The sequence below is a fragment of the Meriones unguiculatus genome, chromosome 6 (genome assembly GCF_030254825.1).
Source record: "Meriones unguiculatus strain TT.TT164.6M chromosome 6, Bangor_MerUng_6.1, whole genome shotgun sequence".
Classification (NCBI taxonomy): Eukaryota; Metazoa; Chordata; class Mammalia; order Rodentia; family Muridae; genus Meriones; species Meriones unguiculatus.
In genome coordinates, this window is record NC_083354.1 from 85,652,188 (window position 1) to 85,670,359 (window position 18,172).

Here is an 18,172-nt window from a genome sequence, read left to right on the forward strand (position 1 = left end):
CCTTAAGCGAGCACAGTTAAAGAAGGAAGTTAGGCCGCTCTTCCCTCTTTTGCTTCCCTGTCTGTCCTTTCACGTGCTGCCTCTTGCTTCCAATGCCAATAGAAAAGAAACTGTTAATTTGGTTATCGGAGTTCAGGTCCTGGATTGAACAAAGCTACTGGGAGTAACTGACTGTAGCTCCTCAGAGTGAGAGCCCACAAAGTCTTCCTGCCTCTGGGAAGCATCTCAGGCAGGGAAGTCTGAGGGCTTACGTCCTTCTCTCACGGCTAAGGCCAGCCTTGCTCTGTCTTTCTGTTTTCTCCTGTGCAAATCACTCCTTCCCTTCTCACCCGCCTGCTCATGATTGTAGAGCTTTCAGGCTCAAGAGCAGCAACGTAGAAAGCCTCACCTAGGCCTGGAGCTTCGGCAATATTCAAGCATAGTCTTAGAAAATGAGAAGATTGGACACTTACAAAGATTTACCAAAGTAGTGTCTTGATTTCTGTTTGGTATTTTTCTCCACTGTGTGATCCTTACCTCCCTCCCTCTAGAAAAAAAAAAAAAAAAAAGGTAATAGTTAGGCATCCCAGACACTGTCCTGTACACTGAGGAGGCAGGACCAATTTCCTTTCCCTCCATCCTACAATGACCAAACTATGACCACAACCATGATATCTTGATTGACACAACATCTATAGTTCTCAATTTTGAGTTTCCTACAGACCAGCAGAGAATACCAACTCCATAAATAAGAAACGCCAAGAAAGGAGGAACGCCTTGGGTAAATCAAGGCTTTTCCCCGCCTGTATGATCATGGCTGCTCAGTGTTCGGTTGTCTCCAAAGAGAAGAAATGAAACCATGCTCAGAAAACAGTGTGCCAGTGGTTCTCAGCTTTCCTAAGCTGAGGCCCTTCAATGCAGTTCTGCCTGTTGTAGCGAGCCCCCCAACCATAAAAGAAGCTTTGTTGTCACTTCATAACTGCAATTTTGCTACTGCTATGAATTGTAATGTAAATATCTGTGTTTTCCAATGGTTTTAGGTGACCCCTGTAAAAAGCACTGTTAGACACCCCCTCCCAAAGAGGTCATGACCCACTGGTTGAAATATGGATCATTTTGTGACTGTATATGTGCAACTCTACATTAACAAAGAACTAGAGAACTTTAAAATATATGTATCATTTGTGATCCACTGCAATTTTATTAGGTATCATCATTTTGGCAAGTTACTTCTGGGATTAAAATTTTCCCACTCCCCTGTTTCTTGGAAATTTGTCCAGTTGTGAGAATCCTTATAGCTCCATCCTTAGGACATTAGGTTTCATTTACTTTAGAACTCTGCCAGGCTTTCCCATCTCCAAAAAGTAATCACAGATACTGCCATGTACAGTAAGATGATCTCAGGTTCCTCTTTGCTACCATAGAATTAGCAGCATGCATACCTTTACAAGAAAAATGTGTGTGTGCGTGTGCGTGTGCGTGTGCGTGTGCGTGTGTGTGTGTGTGTGCCTAATTCACAGTACAGAAGCTTACCTACTAATTCATCTCTGCTCTGGTCGCCTGATTTTCAAAATCCTACCTTTACACTAGAACTGTAGTACTGAAACTGCAGTGTGTTCAGATCAAACAAAAAGTGACAAAATACAATAGGATTTAGCATGCGTCTTTTTCAGGGCCAATAGACAAGGGAGCTCTGAGGGGTTAGCGGAGAGATCTAATTAACACTTCAGAGCACAGTGACCCCCTGATGTGATGAAAAAAAGGATTCTAGCTCAAAACAAAACAAAACCAAAAGCCTACTATGGACGTTAATAGCAACAGTTAAAACGAACCATTAGCAACAGCCTACACCCAAAGTACAATCAGACTGTAGCAATGGAGCAGATAGATGATGGCAACCACATTAAACAGGCTGGAGGGACCCCGGAGCTTCAGTCAGCAGAGTGAAATCAAATGAAGCTGGCTCCCATAGGGAGACTGTCTGCCAAGTTCCCAGGAACAGGCGCCACTGGGGAGCTCTGGGATGAGCAGAGGAGGGAAGTGCTGACAGGCCCGTGAGGCCTGGGCATGCAGGCAGACACTGTTTTAATGCACAGAGCATGTGCTCCAGTTGTTCATGGCTGTCATTTGACTAAAGGATCTAAAAAGCAATTTGCATACACTGGAGTCTTAAAACATGTTTTTCAGCAGACATCTGCGTCTACAGACAAAGTCATAACGTGAACTCCACAGGAGTCCCATGGGCTATGTACATCACAGCATCTTTTCAGCAGCTGTAGAGCTTAGTGGCTTCCGGCAGACAGGGGCACCCTGAATGTGGAGACCTTGACCAAGTCCCCTGACCCCGAGGCAAGCTGACTCTTGAATCTGTTTTATGGTAGTGACAGGATTACCTTACTTGCTTTCATTCTGGAGCTTCATCGTTCACCCATTCGCCCACTACGTACCAGCCACGGTTGGAGGGAACTAGGCAGAGCATAGGCTGCTATAGTGAACAAATAGCCCTGCCCTATAGAACTTACACACTGCTGTGACAGGGAGGAGAGAAGATCCAACAACAGAAGCAAAACGCAGAGTGCTTTGGAAAACATGATGACTGTGGGGAAGAACACTCAATGACATGGTGGCAAAAAAAAAAAAAAAAAAAAAAAAAGATTGAAAAACATTTTATTGATTCATGCTCATAGGACGGAAAATGTTTAAAGACTCCAATCTGATGTGCTCCCAGAACAAACTCAGAATGAATCAGATGAATGGCCATGAGTGAGTACAATGTATTATACAAGATTACACAAAATGTCCTGCTCAGATCTTGGTTTTTCGTTAGGGGAGCAGTGAGAGGCATTTTTATTTGAAGGAAGAGCACAGAATCTAAGCTTAGTGCTTTGAGATTCTAGTCTCTAGTCTCAGTAAGGCATTTTGTTACTTTTTTACAAGAGTAATTATTTTGTTTGTTGATTGTTGTAATGAACCCCGGAACATCTGAGAAATGAGACATATGATATGAAAACCAAAAACTAAGTTAGAAAGGGGAAAGATTCTATCAGCACTACTGCTCATGAGAAAAAGGGCTCTTAAAGGAGACTTGGAGAGTAAGAAAGAAGTCATTTGTCAAGTGAAAGGTTAGAAGCAAATGAGAAGAGAGGGCACAGGGGGTCAGAACATGAGGAATGGGTGATGACTAGAACAGAAAAAGTCATTTCTTTGGCTGGCACCAAAACATCGAAGAGACAGACAGCATTCTGGTGAAATACAGACTGCAAACCAGAGTCAGGAGCCAGATCAACCTGAGAACTCAGGGTCTAACGCCGGATCAACCTGAGAACTCAGGGTCTAACAGTCCAAGGGCAAGGTGGCCCTGTTACCCCAGCTATACAGGAAGATTCTCAGAGCTGAAAACAACACAGAGGAGCCAAAGCTAACACCCACTCAGTTCTAAGAATGCTGTGCTCTGATGTCCTGTGTGTATCAGCTTTTCCTAATGACTTTTAGTGTATTTGTAATCAAAAAGAAAGCATAAGTAAACATATATGTTGTTTATCTATTTAACACATATAGTATTTGAATTCAGAAGTAAACAAGAAAAGCTACAACTAAGAACCTAAATGAAGTCATCACCCCAAGGTCATGCTCACCTTTCCCTATTAGAAACTACATATCAGGCTGTGTCCACAGAGAACATCAGCCAATTGCTAGGGGAGTTCCTGTACTACAGAAGATGTGGGATGCAGAAACAATATCTCAAAAGGAGAATTAAAATCAATGGTGGGACTGAGGCCCAAAGAGGGTTTTTACCCAGACATCAGTATACTAGGTAAACAAAGTTAGTGGCTGACAAGGAATTATATTTTTAAAAGAGTAATTTTTCATACTGAGAGCAAGGCCAGGTATGAAGAGACGAAAGACAGTCTACCCTATTATTATGGAAGCACCTAGACATCTCCATTCATAGAGCGCCCACACTACTTTGAGGCACATTTGTTGGGTCCTAGGCTCAGCCGAAATTGATAGAATTGCCTCTTCAAAGCCATTGGCTTTAAATCATACCTACTAATCAGGATTTTAACCTGCTGCATGCGAGTTCCTATGAATACACATGTAACATAAACCTAAGTGACATTTATAATCTCTATTTAATGTTTTCCAAAAAAATGGTAATCTGCTGGCTAGGGTTAGATCTGTGGTGGAGCACTTGCTTAGATGTATGGCCCTCAGTCTCTAGCTCCACAAAAATAAATAAATACTACTTTTGAAGCCAATGAAAATTCTAACATGAGTGGGGAAGGGGTCCCACCTTTGGCAAAGGTAGTTTGGGCAGGTGAATGGATACTGGGGGAAAAAGAGTCACTCTCCTCTCAGAGCCTAGGAGTTGGTAGGTTGCTCACGACCCAGAAAATGTCCCCAGCCATACACATACAGGCAACAATAACTGGACTTGGGTGGTAATTTTTTAAAGACATATTTTTTCTGGATATGAGTGCTCTATCTGTATGCTGCACCTATCATTCAGTGCTCCACCTGCATGACAGAGGAGGGTATCAGATCCCAGGGTAGATGGTTGTGAGCCACCATGTGGTTGCTGGGAATTGAACTCAGGACTGGAAAAGCGCAGTGCTCTTAACTGCTGAGCCGTCCCTCCAGCCCTTAGATGGTTATTAATAACAAAAGGAAAAGAGAGGCCATGAAGCCACAAGAGAGATGGGGGAGGGGCACCAGGGAAAGTGTGAAGGAGTCATAATGAATGAATATAATCGAAGTATACAAACGTACAGAATTTATAGAATAAAATTTAAAAAAACATTATTTTAAAATGCTTCCCAGGATAAAGTTTCCAAACTTGGTGTCTGATAATGCCAGAACTCATCAAGGGCTCTCTGAACATGGTTGAACTCTTCCAACTATGAATTAGTGTCCTGGGTACACCTCACACTGAGATCATACGGAATCGCCTAGTTAACACAGCCCACGTCTGCAAGTGTTGGTTAAATAGTACCATCCCCTTCTGTAAGCACTCCTTGGAGCACACACTTAAATGACATTCCGTGACTGGGTTATCTGAAAGCGTGTGAACAGCTTTGGCAAAGTGAGAAAAGCCAGGAGACCCAGAGCAAACCCAGAGCTCTGAGGCCCCGCTACCAAAGGTCCACCCACCGCTCACTAGTCATTTACTTTTGGCCAAGGCTGGTCTTGAACTTGGGAACAATTTGAATGAATAGCTGAGACTATAACATAAACCACCACGCTTGGCTTGTTGTTTTTTTAATCTTAATTTTCCTAATTGGCATTTAGAATCTAACTTGCTTTCTCAGCTTGACATTCACGTGTAGAAGCACAGCTCCCCGCGACTTCCGCACATGTGGCTTTCTGTGAATTGTGCTGTACGCGTAGAGAGTCTGCTGGGCTTGCCGGGAGGAGAGACGAGCAGAGGTGATAAACGGCCTAGGTCGGGGCTCTACCCAAGCCGGTGTTTCTGTTGTAACTCGACACTAATGCACAATGGAAGTGGAATCACACTGTTTTGTCTGTCTTAGGAGACTTTTTGTGAGTCAAGGAAAGATAGGAAGTGCAGACTACATCAGTGTTTTCCGAGAAGACATATCAGCGTGGGGAAAGGATCCAGTTGGTGGTTTGGGTTTTTCTTCTTCTTCTTCTTCTTCTTCTTCTTCTTCTTCTTCTTCTTCTTCTTCTTCTTCTTCTTCTTCTTCTTCTTCTTCTTCTTCTTCTTCTTTTCCCCCTGTGTAGTCCAGCCTGTTATAAAACCACAGGCTCTCTTGCATCAGCCTCCTGAATGCTGAGGTGACAGTCTTGTTCACTATGCTCGACTTTACGGCTCAATTCGTAGAACAAATAGAAAGGTTCTCCTCATGCATTCTTACCCATTTGAACATACGAACGACGAGATGGACATGAGGAGATGGACACATGTCCATCGTGTCCCTGCCTGTCACCCCAGCACATGGGGAAGGGGGGAGCTCAGGTAGGAGGCTGCTGAGTTTAAGGCTCACCAGGACCGCAAAGCAAGACCCAGTTTCAGGAGCACAAAATACGGATTCATTGATCAAATGTCCAAATGAGATGTGGGTGAGAAGCTGGGGGCTGCTTTCTTGCAGCTGTGGCTGGGAGCCTAAGTTAAGGCTTTCCAGGCTTTCCTTTCTTCCTCAACCAGGCTGCCTGCCTCGCTTGCTTACCGCAGATGCTGGGACCCTGAACAAAGAACAGGCAAGCCGGAGTTCTGTGAACGTTTGAGGACCTGGAAACTGAGCAGTACGGGCTTTTGAGGAGAAGGGGGAAGGGGGTCGCTCATCTTCCTCCCTTCCTAACGAAATCCCTTCCCATTAAATTAAAACCAGAAACGGTAGGGCTTACATTTTAAAACATCAAACCATTGTCTTCGGTTTCTGTGAAATAGGATATCACTTTCAAACGCTCCAGGAACATCACCAGCTGGTTCGGCTCCTTCAGGCTCAGAGGGTTTGCGGCAACGGTTGGCTCCCATCCCAGCACGGAAAAATGACAAAAGCCCATTCCGAAGGTGGGTTGCCGCTATGATGTATGGTCTCTGGAGAGCTGCAGGGAGAGAACAGAAAACGGCCTGTGGGATTCCCCGAGCAGGATGGGTCTGGAGGGCAGACCTGAAGCTCTCCCTACCCCCTATTTACCAAGGCACGGCTGGGAGGAGGAGCGGTCTGGATCTCAGGAAACCGGGGTGACAAGCCCGAGGCAGGCTTAGGCAAGGGCTCCCTGGGCCCCTCTGTGTGCAGGAAGGACACGCCAGGCGGCTTCTTCTCGTGGGGCCCTGGAAGACAATCTCTGGAAACGACAGAAGGAAAAAGAGCACAACTTTTGCTTCTCCAGAATAAGGAAGGAGCTGATCGCTCTGTTTAATCATAGTCCTAAGCCTCTCTTTCCCTCCCCCCAAACAGGGAAAGCTAGAGCTTAGCCGTCGCTGTTTTTCTTCCTCCTAGGTCTGCCTACTGCCTTGAACCGCGGTGGCTGTCTAGACTTAGGCATGTTATTTTCCGTGGCTTTCTCCTGAACTTTACGCTCAGAGCATCCACACACGGTCATCCAGAGACAAGAAAGTAGGGGGGAAAGGTTGTCTCTGATCGTCTTATCTCTTGAGGGCTGTATCAGTCCATCTTCCGCATAGGCCTCCTTTGTGGTCAGACTCCACAAAACCCTCATAAAATGCGTCGGTGAGAACGGGAAAAGGAAAAGTCATTAAAACTATCCCGAGACAAAGAAACGTTCCAGAACTTGACAAGGCACGCTCCCCTCTCAGATTCCTTTTCCGCTAGGCTCCATTCTTCATCTCTTTAGTTTTTACGAGGATCCAGCTTAGTCAGGGAGAATCCACACAGGTCATCCCTCTTGTCTTCCACCACCAGTATCTGAGCACCCCGGCATGCCATTGGCAAAAACCGTAAGCTGATTTAGCCAGAAACCCCCACTCCTGGATTTCCTCCTAGTAACTCCTGTCAGGTACACCCACCTAGCCCCTCGGCTGTGACTTCCCACTTGCACTGGACACAGAATTGAGAGCAGCTAACAGAGATCTCTTCACCTGTAAATATGGTCCTAAATGAAAAACTATACCGACCGCCCTACTCTCCAGACATGGTTTCCCTTTCACAAGCTTACTCCTTCCTTAAGAATGGTGCCTGGGAGACTAAACTACCTGATCGATGGACAAGGCCATTTGCTTATTCAAAGAATGGAAGGAACCTTGTCAAGAATGGAGGGATTCCAGACATCTGACACAGAAAAGGTTTTTCAAACTAAGAACGCTAATTAACATTTGGCCATCTAGTAAGAAGCAATCACAAGATCCCAGGCACTGAATTTAACATAGGGGCTGTGGATAGGAGTACATGATAGTGACCCTCAGAACCAGGAGCCTCCCAAGTTCTCTGACAGGACTTCAGTGCCCCCAGCCTTGCATTCTCTCTCTCTCTCTCTCTCTCTCTCTCTCTCTCTCTCTCTCTCTCTCTCTCTTCCCCATCTCTGGAGCTTGAAATACAGTGCCAACCAATCAACAGAAACACAGGGCGCCCAGATGCTCCTGCCCTTGGAAATCATCTTCCAGAGTTTTTGCCTCACAGATTGTGGGCACTGACCTTTCCAAATGTTCGCTGCTCCCTCCCCCTGGTAATGTTTTCCAGACAAGTGATGAATTGCATTTGCAAACTAAGTTCAGAACAGACAAAAGCAAAGGGAAGAAGCTCGATTCCACAACACATTCATGAAATAGGAAATTTTAATGGAAGAGAATAAGTTCTTTCTCACCATCAGAAACCCAAGCTGTTGGATTAAAATCTATCGCCTTCAACTGGTGTAACTCTACTGCTAAAATCCCATCTTTTTAAAAACCAAACATACAATCTTCAAACTCAAAAAAGACCTATATTAACTGTTTACAGAGAGCTGAAGAGAAGACAGTTGGGGAAATAAGTTCTAAAACAAGACATCAGGTCCACCCAAATGACATTCCCAATATTAAAACTAAACTGCTGGGAGCCTGCTCCATGGTAGGCAGTGTTCATTTAATCCTCACCACAGCTTACTTGATAGCTCTTAATACTAACTACGCATCACAGATCAGGGATGTGAGTTCAGAGAACCACAGAGGTAGCTAGAAATTTTACAGTCAGGTTCCTGCCCAGACAGGTTAATTGACTGCTCGTTACTATATTATACTGAAATCCAATGAAGCCTGAAAATATGAAACTAAAAATCCTGGCAGTAATCTCTGCAAGGGAAAAGTACATGAGTCTGGGCTGAAGGTCAAAAGATGTGACAAGATCAAAGGTTCTTATTTTGAAAAAAAAAAATGAAGTTCTAAGTTCTGACTGCCCCCTCATCACTCGCCTTCCCATCTGGTCACTAAATAGCAGATCAGAGAAAATACACAAACAGAGTGTATCTGAGTTCACTAACACATTAGCAACACCTGTCTGGTTTGTTTTATTTGGGGAGGGGGGCAGGTGGCATGCTTGTGCGTGTGCACAAATGTGTGTGCATTTCTGTGTGTGGACGCACATATATGTCAGAACTCATGTTCGTGAGCATGTGTATAGGGACCAGAAGACAACGCTGGCACCATCCGCCTGCTTTTGAGACGGGTCTCTCACGGGCCTGTCTATATCAAGTAGACTAGGCCATCTGGCCAGTGGGCAGCAGGAATCTACTGTCAACCCCTCCCCAGGGAGTACAAGACAGCAGCGCCATGCCCACCTTCCCGTCGCAGGTCCTGATGTCGGCGCAGCAAACACGTTACTGCCCGAACCGTCTTCCCAGTCCAGCAATGTTCACCTTATCATCTGAATATTGTGATAGATAATGTGATGGGGAAAGCTGCTCCCAAGGAGTGTGAACTAGTGGGTGACTATCAAATCAGAAGTGGCCCGTGACTCTCATTGTGTGTGTGTGTGTGTGTGTGTCTGTGTGTGTTTCTAGCTGTGATTAAGATAAAGCACACTTTGCAAAGACAGACCCCAAAGTCTGTAGATACTGCAAATAGAGAATTCATATTTTGGAACAATTTTTTAACAGGTCAGAATAATCCTTTCAAACTCAGCTATAAAATTTAACAGGACAATTTTTTTAAAGCATTCAAGCTTTTGAAAGGCAACTGAAAACATACAGCATTAAAAACAAATGGCTTCATCATTCTGGGGTCTTAATTTAGTGATCAAGGGCTTGCCTAGGATACTCAAGGACATGGGTACAAAAAAAAAAGATTTACATCAAAAAAACATCATATGAAAAATACCTAATTTTCCTGAATAAAAAGAAATGTAGTTTTCATTTCCTGTGTGTTCAGTCTGTGTGCCCAGTGCAGGATTTACTGTGATCCAGAACATGCTTGAGGTATATGTTGTGTATACAGAGGAGTCAAGGAATTCTGGATGATATGAAGGAAAGTAGATAGCAAGGGGCAGGAGTAGTATGTGAAGTCTTCACTCAACAAGAGTATAAAGGTTTACTTTCCTGTCCCCAATATGAAAGCGCTTTATTACATAACCCATGACAGCACGATGGATCTACCCAATCCTTTAGGGCAGAATCCTGGGTTTAAAACAAAACACAAATAACAAAGCTCTTTTTAAAGGGATACTTGTGGAAATGGCCCAAAAGGACAATTTTTGTTTAGTGAACAGTCTTTTTTAAAAAACTGATTTACAAATATCATTTTGTCCTCTATGCTCCGACCCCCTAGCACTAATTATAAAACACAAATTCCAGTTTTAGAGCACTTCTACACACACATGCTCATTTACTCCATTGAGGAAAATAATATTCTTAGGGCAAAATATTGATAGGCAGCTGAGAGAAAAAATGGCCTTCATGATGCAGACAAGGATTTAAATAATCTCATTGCATAAAAGAAATCCTACCAGTTATTTATTTACAAGGTCAGAAACCCAACTGAACAAATAGAAACTAGCCCTTCACAGAATAAGGAACACTGGTGTGTGTGTATATATATATATATGTATATATATATATGTGTGTGTGTGTGTGTGTATATATGTATATATGTATAGGCATATAATTATTATCATCATTTACTATGATTTATTCAATTTATGTACCGGCTGTGACCCCCTCCCTCTTCTCCCCCTATACCCCTCCCCTAGTCCACTGATAGGGGAGGACCTCCTCCCCTTCCATTTGACCCTAGCCTATCAGGTCTCATTAGGACTGGCTGCTTTGTCTTCCTCTGTGGACTGGCAAGACTGCACCCCCTCCAGGGGGAGGTGATCAGAGAGCCTGCCACTGAGTTCATGCCAGAGAGAATCCCTGCTGCCCTTACTAGGGACCCCACTTGGAGACTGAGTCTATGAACCAGGGTTTTAGGTCCTCTCCATACATTGTCGTTGGTTGGGGTATCAGTCTCTTCAGGGCCCCCAAGGCTCAGTTTTTATGGCTCTGTTGGTCTCCTTTTGGAACTCCTGTCCTCTCCAGATCTTTCTATCTTCCCCTTCTTTCATAAGATTTCTTGCACACTGCCCAAAGTTTGGCTATGAGTCTCAGCCTCTGTTTCGCTACCTCGATCACTAGACTCTTTCAGAGACCCTCTGTGGTAGGCTCCTGTCCTGTCCCCTGGCTTCTCCTGCTTCCAGTGTCTATCACATTTGTCCTTCTGAATGAGGATTGAGCATCTTCCCTAGGGTCTTCCTTGTTTAGCCTCTTTAGGAGTATAGATTTTATTATGTTCACGCTATATTATATGTCTAATGTCCACTTATGAGTGAGTATATACTATGTGTGTCTTTCTGCTTCTGGGTTACCCAATCTTTTCTAGTTCCCACCATTTACCTGCAAATTTCATGATTTCCTTGTTTCTAATAGCTGAGTAGTAGTCCATTGTGTAAATGTACCACAATTTCTGGTACAATTCCTCCACTGAGGGACATCTGGGTTGTTTCCAGCTTCTGGCTATTACAAATAGAACTGATGTGACCATGGTTGAGCAAATGTCCTTGTTGTGTACTTGTTGTTGTCCTTGTTGTGTACATATATATACATATATATATATATATATATATATATATATATATATATATATTGGATATATTCCTACGAGTGGTATAGCTGGATCTTGAGGTAGCACTATTCCCAGTTTTCTGAGAAAGTGCCAGATTGTACAAAGTAGTTGTACAAGTTTATGCTCCCACTAGCAATGGAGGAGGGTTCCCCTTTCTCCCCATCCTCTCTAGCATGTGTTGTCACTTGAGTTTTTGATCCTAGCCATTCTGGTAGGTGTAAGGTGAAATCTCAGGGTTGTTTTGATTTGCATTTCCCTGAAAACTAAGGACATTGAGCATTTTTTTTACGTGTTTCTCTGCAATTTGTTATTCCTCTATTGAAAATTCTTACTGATTAGCTTCATTCATAATAAGAAAAATACAAGCTGAAAAACTAAGGCTACAAAATAAATAAATTATAATTAATAAAAATAAATAAATATTTTTTTAAAAACTAAGGCTAATCATCATTTTCCATGGATTAGGTGGGCAAATATATGAAAGCTTCCAGATAGTCAATGTTATTAAGGTGTGGAAAATACAACCTGGGATCATAATTATTGTGATGTAATAATAATTAGTAACATCCTATAGACATGCTTGCAGAGGCTCACAAAACAGCAGATAGAACATTATTCATTGGGGCATAATTATTAGAGGAAATAGCTAAATCCAAAATAAATAACGTAAGTAGGAGAATATAGAATTATGCAATAATTTTTGAAGCAGACCCCAAACCCAGAATAGTCATAGACTATTGAAGAAGGATCAGTTCCCAGGACTGACACTCCTTGACCTCAAATCTCATTATAAATTCCAGGAATCAAGACACTGTGGTTTTGGCAAAAGATTACACAAATAAATCAATTCTGCAGAATAGGGAGAGCAGAAATAGACTTACATAAATAAAATCAGCTCGTCTCTGACAACGGAGCAGACACAGTGAAGCAGAGAGCCGGCAGTTGCTTCAACAATGCTGCTGAAACAGCTGAGCAGGCATGTAAACTATGAATCTAGACAAAGGCCTTCCTTAAACCAATCACAAAATTAACTCGAAATGGAGGTTTGTTTAACTTCATTTGTTTTGTTTGTATGTGCATATGCCTGACTTTCACATGTATGAAAGTCAGAGAACATTCAGCAGTCAGTTATCTCCTGATACTGCAGGGGATCTGCAGGTGAAACTTAGGTCATTCAGGCCTGGGCACAAGGACTTCTCTTTATTGAGCAATCTCCAAAAATGGGTATTATAGAGCAAAATGTAAGATGTAGAATTCCTAGGAAATAACATATTAAAGCATCTAATTGAAGTCGGATACGATGACTGCTTTCCAGAGACAGATCCAGAGGCTCAGTCCACAGAAGAGATATCCAGCTGGACCTCATTAAAATTAAAAATGTATGCTTCATGAAAGACATGTCAAGTGTATGAGAGGATCAAAAGGAGGTGAAAATATTTACAAAAGGCATAGCTAATAAAGGAGTGTTCTCTAAAGAACTCTTAAATAGCAACAACAACGAGAAGAAAAAAAAAGACAATTAAAAGCTGAGCACGACCTTAAGAGACACTTCACTAAAGAAGTTGTGCAGAAATGAGCGAACAAAAAGACACTCCTTATGTGTCATAGGAACCAGAAAGCTAAGACAATGAGATCCACGACATGACATCAAATGCTGACAGGGACATGGAGCCATGGGAACTCACTCCTTCCTGTGGAGAGTATGCAGCAGTACAGGCACTTAGAAAGATGCTTGGTCAGTTCTTACAACACTAAACATATTCTTCCCTTACAGTCTCAGAAATGGCGTTCTTCTGGTCTTTGTCCAAATGTGTTGAAAACCTGTCCACACAAAATCTTGCACAAAAATGCTTACCCCAAAACGAATAATCATGAATAACTCATTCATAATTTCCAAAACTTGAAAGCTAACCAAGATCTCCGTTGGTTAACAAAAGGAGAGGGCGTAAATAACGAGAGGAGCACCCAGATAATGAAAGATTATTCTGAAGCAAAAAGAAATGAGCTGTAGAATCATGAGAAGACACAAGGGATGGTCATAAGAACGTTACTAAGGAAGAAAACCCAACCTGAAAAGGCTGCATGTTATATAATTGCAGCTATGAGTCGTTCTAAAAAGGGCAAAACTATGGAGATCATAAAAGGATCAGTTGTTGCCAGGGTTGAGGGTTGAACACGGAGGATTTCTAGAGAAAAACATTCTATATGATACTTCAACGATGGACACATGCTATGTGTGTTTGCCAGCCCTCAGGAGGGGTACACCATGAAGGTAACCATAGTTATCTCATAGTTCCACTGAGGCAAAAGGCTACTATTCTGAAGCCAGATGTTGACAATAGGTAAGTTGCTTCAAAAAAATAGTTTTTCAAAAAAAATAAGGCAGGCATAATGGTACACATCTGTAGTGTCAGCACTCAGGAGGCAGAAACAAGAGTGTCAGAAGACGAGAGTCCAACCAATGACACGTAGTTAGATCCTGCCTCAAAAAGCAGGGACAAGGCCGGTAGTTAATTGTATATGTTGGTTTGAGGAGACCAAGGGGTGCTCTGATATTTGACCAAACACTGTTCTGCTTCTGTCCGTGAGAATATTCCTGGGTGAGATTAACATCTGAGTTTGGGCTGTTCTCATCTACTTGTGGGATCTCTCCTACCCGAATGCGTAAGCAGGAATATTGGGTCTTCTCTGACCCCAGACTGACATGCCAGCTCCTCCCTGGTGCCAAACCTACCTTAGTTCTCTGGCCCACCATTTACAGATGGGAGGACTTCTCGCCTTCAATAATTGCATAAGCCAGTTCCTTAAACACACACACACACAACAGTGGTATTGATTTAAAAAAAAAAAAAAAACTAGGTCTTTTTTTATGTCTTTACAAGATATTTTGTTAAGTAAAAACTCCTTAAAGTAAAGAGTCCTCATAGATGCTTTTATAAAGTCAAAGAAATGCAGAGTCTTTCACCAGGTAACTAAGCAATAAAGGACAGTAGGAACTTCTTCTGTGGACACTGGGAATCAGAACTCAGGTTTTTATGTTTGTGTAGCAAGCGCTGTCACCGCTCTAGCCAATCTCCCCGAGCAGTGTTATTTCTCTATCAACATGTGTTTCCTACACAGATAAGTATAATTGGAATAGAAATAAAAACACCTTGGCTAAAACACCGTGGTGAAGGAACACTTAAAAAATAGATCATTTAAGGAATATTTTTCAGAGTCTGATCATGAACAAGGTATAGCTAGCCATGTTTTGGTATCGTGAATAATATGCCTTTCATGATGGTTTTATGGTTCATCCCGGGTTTAAAGGATATCAGTAATGAGTGACCTTGAGCACAGCCTATGCCTTCTTCCCAATCATCTACCCACCTACCCACTCTTCCCTAGAGCTCTTCCTATCCTGGCTTACCTTCCTCTCTCTCTCTCTCTCTCTCTCTCTCTCTCTCTCTCTCTCTCTCTCTCTCTCTTTCTCTTTCTCTTTCTCCAGGAAGTAGATGGGAGTAGGGATGAGGCCCTAGAGCAAAGCTTCAGACTGCACCATAAGCCTCACCTTTCTCTGGTGCAAAGTTGACATGAGTTCCCAACGTACCATTTGCATTTGTAAATGAGTATAAACAAAAGACCATAGTCTGAGCTAGATTTCTCTGAAGACCACTTCCTTTTGAAAATGGCCTTCCAAAGACCCATTTCCCCGAAGACTTGGCCTGAAGTGTTACTGAAAAGGGGAGGAACCTTCAGCAGGTAGGGCCTAAGAAAGAAGCTAAAGCACAGGGGAAGTGCCCCTGAAGAAAATATTGAGACTTGAACTCCCCTTTTTTCTCATAATTTCTTGACTACCAGAAAATACACACTGTTTTCTCTTATCTGCGTGTTCCTCCATGATATGTGTCACTATAGGCTTTCTAAAAGAAACAACTATTTGTTGTTTCTAAAAAAAAGCTCTAAAATGTTGAAACTAAAAAAAAAAAAAAAAATTCTCATAGTTTTTTAAAATTGACGATCCAGGTATATTGTCATAACGATGGAAAAACAGCATAGGCAAAAATTACACTTGGGACATCTTTGGCCTTAGTACCTACTCTAAACTGTTCAGAGTGATTCATCATTATATGTTGTCATGATTAGCAGAGGTTTGGATCTTTACAGAAAAGGTGGAAATACACATAGAACACGCATTTGGTCCTCTATTGTTTCAAGAGAGAGAAGCTGCTGGATTTTCTTGGAGGGAGAAAAGTGAAGCACTGTATTTAATCGTTTCTGTGTTAGCTGCTTTCCTCAAAGCTGTGATGAAATGCAGAACACAAGCAGCTTAAAAGGAGGGCTGATTTATTTGGGCTCACGGTTTGGTGGGGGGGTTCCACCACATTAAAGGAGGCGTGACAACAGGACCAGTTCCTCTGTACAGCAAGAGTATAGCTAGGCTCCTTCCGTGGCACCAATCAGGAAGTAGACAGCTCAGCAGAACAGGCTTCAGGCAATTACCCATAAGACCTGCTTGCCCTAACAACTTACTTCCTTCTTCTAGGCTCTACACAACCCCCAAACCAGTGCCGCCAGCTCCAGCCCGAGCGCACAAACACACAAGACTGTGGTGGACATTTCACATTCAAACCATAACAGTCTCATCACAGGATACACACGGTCTGAGAGTCGACTGCTAACCATCCCTAGCCTGATGGCTGTCAATTTGTTTCTTCACCTGCAGAGTAAAGAAATAACGACTCCCATCTCTTGGGGTGACGCTAGAACTAAGAAAACATATAGAAAGGCACCACATACTTTACTAATTACTTCCTCTTTTTTAGAGAATTCTACTTCCTGTCTTCATGGGGAAGTGGCAATACTTGAAGGCTCTGTGCATACAGGAAGTCGGTGATTCTTCAGTTCAAACTAGACTTACAAGCAGGCACCTCGCGCTGTCTTATTACATCAGCTGGACTGCAATGCTGGTGCTTTCTTTTAATGTTCCCCAGAAGCTAGCAGGAAAGATGATCCCCCTGTGCCAACAGAAGAGGGAAGAGAGGCTCTGACGCTGGCCAAATTTTAGCATCGACAGATCAATTAAGCAGGCTACAGAAGGTGTGTGACTTCCAATCTTCAGAAAATTCCTGCTTGTCTTTTCTTTTTAAAGTAAACTAGATCCTCAGTCTCCAGTTTCTAGAAAATGTTAGAACAAAGGCCACCCGGAGCAGCACCAGGCGGTGCCCACGCAGAGCCCCAGCCTACCCGTGCTTTGACTAATTTTAATGTTCTCGGTCACTTTAGGGTATGTACTTTAACTCTCCCCTAGCTAATGCTAACGTTGAAGACCAGCCAGGTTGATCTGTCCCAGGTCACAGAGCCCATATGGCAGGCGGGGAACTAACAGAATCCATGTGTTTCATTACCAGACTAAACTGTTCTCCCGAGACCTGACCCACTGCAGCCCGGGGCAGAAAGTTGAGGAGGCAGTGTTTGAAGTCAGGAAGGAAGCTCCCTCATTTATCCCTCTTCTCAACCCTATCTTTAATGCAAGGCTTTCATTCCAGCTCTGCTCAGGTCTCTAATCCTTGATTCTTTAACTCTGATGAGAGCTTTATTTTTAGATGTTTTCCTGGAGTCTCCATTCTAGCCTTTCTCCTTTTATTTTTATCACTTTGTTGTAACAAATTCACATGTAAAAAGATCACAAAACTTGTGGGGTTTTTGCTTGTTTTTACTTTTTTTGTTTGGTTGTCTGGTTTGGTTTGGTTTGGTTTGGTTTGGTTTCTCAAAACAGGATGTAGCCCTGGCTATCCTGGAACTCACTCTGTAGAACAGGCTGGCCTCAAACTCACAGACCTGCCTACCTCTGCTTTCCAAGAGCTGGGATTAAAGGCATTCGCCGCCGCCACCCAGTTAGCTATCACAGTTTGTTTAAGGAAGACATTCAAACACTCAAATTTTCCCAAGCCCAAACTTTATATATCTCAGTGAATTTCTTCATAGTTAGAAGCTGTGCGGCTCCGGGGAGGCTTTCACATCCTCACTACCAATTACATTTCCTATTGTACACTTCCCTTTTCAAATGCATGTTTACTTGTATGTGGTTGGTTGGTCACTTGTCTGTGTGTGCACATGTGCATGTGTGATTGGACTTACAGAAGTCACAATCATACTCTGATTTTAACAGTGTTTCTCCTCCCTTGTACCAGGCAAAGCCTACGGTTCCTCAATATATCGCTTGCTTCCTCTCCTCTATAATCCTTTCCTCTTGTGATTATTTCAGCAAGGATGTGTCTCCTATCATGGCATCCCTTCTTAAAACATTCATTAAGTAACTTCTCCTTTGTGTAATGCCCCAACTCACATAACACAATGCAGTGTAGACAACCAGCACCTGATAAACTTATCCAAATGCTAGCTACATCAATACGGCATCTGGCAAGCGTTCCAGCAACATCAGCTGTGGCCACTCAATCTCCTTTGGGTGGATTAAAGACAAACTGTGAACTATGCACAGCCTAGGGGCTAAGGAGATGGCTCAGTTTGTAAAGTCCTTACCACACAGCCTGAGCACCTGAGTTCAGTCCCAGGTGAGCTCCAGGTTTAAGGAGAGACTCAGGCTCAGGGAAACATGATGGACAGAAACTGAGGAAGATACTTGACATGGACATCTGGCAG

The 18,172-nt window shown here is 42.9% G+C and overlaps 1 long non-coding RNA gene across 1 annotated transcript; it reads right to left on the reverse strand.

Annotated features, from left to right (window-relative positions):
- Nucleotides 1–2,665: 2,665 nt before the first annotated feature.
- On the reverse strand, nucleotides 2,666–6,928 carry LOC132654720 (uncharacterized). Its single transcript, XR_009592412.1, has 3 exons — nucleotides 6,639–6,928; nucleotides 6,346–6,546; nucleotides 2,666–6,183 (listed from the first exon to the last, which is right to left on the reverse strand). It is a non-coding gene; the product is annotated as an uncharacterized LOC132654720 (long non-coding RNA).
- Nucleotides 6,929–18,172: the final 11,244 nt, after the last annotated feature.